Below are 3,721 nucleotides of genomic sequence, written 5' to 3'. Positions count from 1 at the left end.
CTGAGATGCCGACTGCCCCATGACTGATGTATAAAGGTCATATAACTTCCCCGCGGCTGCTCACCCGAATCGTCCTGCAATCGGTGATGAACCAAGCTCGATATGTTGATCCTCCATTTATCCTCCGTCCAGCGCAACAGGGGTACACCACTGGATATTTCTATTTCCTTTCTTCAAGACCTTCTTTCTTCAGGTCGTCTTCTTTTTTCATGTTTGGGTGCCATTTGTGGTGTATGATTGCACGGACCCTCACATACACATGCACAGAATGGTTTCTTGTTACAATACAGAATATATCCTTTACCACAGCGGGGAGGTCCCGCTGCCTCCCCCAATCATCACCCGACTCGTATCCCTTATAAACCAAGAAAAACACTCTCGCTTCTTTTTGGCAACGATCCACACGTCTGCTCTCAGATCCGCTTATTCTCAGGGTTAACCAGTCACGTGATTCTCCTGATGCTTACAGTTTCCTTACAGAGGAAACAACTAAGCCAGGTGTTCAGATCTTATCTCAGGCGTACGAGCGCGTCTGCTAGTTCTCAGCGCACAGGCCAAAGTCCTATCTTATCTTGGCCGAAACTCCCAACTCCACAATTCTTCTCCACAGAAAAGGAACCACAAAAGAGATTAAGGAGCATACGCTCTGGTGATAGTTTTATATGCTCTTCACAGACTTACCTTTCAGGTTTCAGACCTTTGTTCACGGATGTGCAGACCATGTAATCTGTGTTTCATGTGTCCATCTTTAAATAATACGGTATTAAATGACTATCACTGGCTACAGTGTATGAAATACCCCAGCTTTTGCTTCTTTGTAATTGCCCTAATATTATTGGCAATATTTTTAATGGGCAGATGGATGTGTTAGGTGTGAAGCATTTACTAGTAAGAAATGCAAAAGTAGTACACCAGGGAGAAATTTGCTGAGATAGTATGTTTGCATTTAAACTTACTATCTATGAGAAGCGGGCACATCTTTCAGCCAAAAGAAGTGGTCATTTGTTACATAAACATTACTGCATACAGTGAAGCTGCTTTCATCATCTAGCATTATTAGCTTGTGAAGACAATCGCGAAACAAACAAGCCAGTGTGACCTAAAGTAGGTTTAATGCTGCCTTTCCTTTGGAGGATGCTGCCCAAATGGCTAAATCCTTTTTTCCAGCACCTGTGAGTGAGTGTGTCTGTGTTAGAGGACAGCTTTGTGGGCTTGCGCATCCACCTGTATGAGGATGCAGAACTGTAGCTGCTGCTGCTGCACCACTACGTCTGAAGAAAGATTACAAAACAAAGGCTTTGTCTACCGTGATATAATTCACATTGTCCATGCTAATCTGTCTGATGGGCACTGGTACAGTTATCTCTATACAATACTCCCTTCAGTAGTAGATATATCTTGTTCCTTGCTTCTTCTCCTTATGTTTTAACCTGAACAGCAGGCTTGAACTGGATTTATTTTTGGCATTGCCATTAGTTGTTCTGTAACACTGGGCAATTAACCTCATGTATGCGGCTGTGGTAACATATCACTTCCCTGAGCAGGATACTGCAAGAACTGACTAGGATTATAAAGTACTTTCAGATCTTTGGATATAGAGTATTTATTTATAAACAGACAAAATGAAGTAGGTGTTTGTAGGGCATGCAAGAATTCGGTATCCTCGTTCATAATCACCTCTCTGTTTATTCAGGCTGTTCCTTTTTATGCTACGAGAATACTTCCTCATCTAGCTTCCTAATTTTTTTTTGTCACATGTGTAGGCATAAAACAAGAAGATACTTGAGCAGCTTCCAGATACTAAACACTTTAACAGACAGGTGACATAAAAAATTCTTGTCACCAAACATAAAAAGCAGCCTGACTAATATTGTTGTACTAGGTTGGCTGATCAGCATTTAAGTAAAATCAGCTCTTGAACTAGAACTGAAGAATGGATGTGCCCTTGTGCTACATCACCTCAATTTCTTTTACTACTAAATGTAATGCCAGGGCCTCAAAAATAACCTACTGAAAGAGGAACTTAAAAAACAATCTACACGTTAAGTTTTATCAGTTAAAAAAAATAACTCAATATCCTTACCAGAACTTGTAGTCCATTGCAGTCCAACAAGTGTAACCTTTTGGAAATGTTTAATTATACTTTTTTCCTCCACTGACTTGTCAAAAAACCTGCTCAAGAAACCGGGGTAATTGTGAAATTTGAGCTAGTAATTAGTTTCATTTCTTTGCTGAAGGAAACATAGCCAGACAGTCATCAGTGAGAAAAGCAACTACATATTTGATTTGACTTTGGAACTTTTCCATGTGATTACAAATGGCAAAAGTAAAACAGGTCTTCACACCAGATTCATGGCTGTAACATTCATTTATGCATACTTCATTAACTTGTTCTGAATTCTTTTTAAATTTACCATTATTAATACGCACTTGGGATATAGATATGGGATACACAACCTAGCCTCTCTCTTAGTTACTCTGCCTAATAGTTAGACATAGCTTTCAGAAACAAAAAGCACAGTCTAAGTATAAGATGTTTTATTTACTGGTCTTGGGTAAAATTAGACTTACCACTCAGTCGAAATAAACTATAGAGTACCTCCTCAGCTAGCCCACAGTACCTCATTAGTTTTGAATGATATTTCAGCTCAGTTTCTTTTAATCTGATTTAGTAATGATCACTTACTCAAAAAATAATATTGCATATTCAGGTGCAGGAACAGTCAATATTGCATACTTGTGGTTTTTAACATTTAGACCAGCTTAAATATTTAATAAGCTAATAAGGACTTGGAGAACCACGTGGCTTGATACGTTGGCTGGGCAAAAATGCTGTGTATCATCACATCAGAACAGATTTTTGTACCGGCAGTGAAACTTGGAACAGCTTTCTGTGGGCAACTCCTTTAGCTGAGTCAGGATGAAATCTTGTCAATAGCTTCCCACACTGTCTCACTTCACCACACCACAGCGCCTACATGTTTGTGGTTAAGATGAAGTATCATCTGTCTCGTGGTTAGATTAAATTTAAATATAAAATTTACTTCCATACTTAAGTAATAGTTTTTATGCTAAATTAGATGTCAGATTGGTAGTGCTGCCTCACAGGCCTCCTGCACGCTAATCTATTCCCAAAGGTTTGTTGTGTTGTTTTTTTTAATCAATTAAGTAATGACATATAGCTTTTCACACGTCACTTATGCACAGTAATTTTGCTGAGCAACAGTCATCGAAAAGTGTTAGTTGCTATTTTGCAAAGCATTCAGAGGCAAAGTACGGATCCCAACTACACAAATATGAAACCAGAGCTGAATTTCGCTCGTAGAATTGTTTAACAGGGAATAAGCTCCCAGTGTACAACCTGGCTCAGGGCATCGGTTTGGACAAGGTCAGATGTGTACTCTGACTCAAGAAAGCAAGCATTGCCATTCATGAAAAAAGTGCTTTCTCTTCCTTTGCTGTTGCTTCCACTCAGGCAGCATTCCAGACTGTTTGAACACTTGTTCTTTTTACAATGCCAAGAAACAACAAAAACCTTCATTTCTCCTCCCAACCAAATTCTTGTTTTCTGTTATGCTTTCATTTTAAACAAAATGTAATTGATTTAAGGGCTGAACAACTGACAAGAACACATAATGGAAAAATCCCACATACTGTTATTTTTCCAAGATGCCAGAAGGGGTGGGTGTCAAGTAATTTTTTTTTTTTTTTTTTTTTTTTT

This window comes from Fulmarus glacialis, unplaced genomic scaffold (assembly GCF_000690835.1).
Source record: "Fulmarus glacialis isolate BGI_N327 unplaced genomic scaffold, ASM69083v1 scaffold12636, whole genome shotgun sequence".
NCBI classification, from domain to species: Eukaryota; Metazoa; Chordata; class Aves; order Procellariiformes; family Procellariidae; genus Fulmarus; species Fulmarus glacialis.
The sequence above is the reverse complement of the archived record's forward strand: the minus strand, read 5'-3'. Positions refer to the sequence as shown.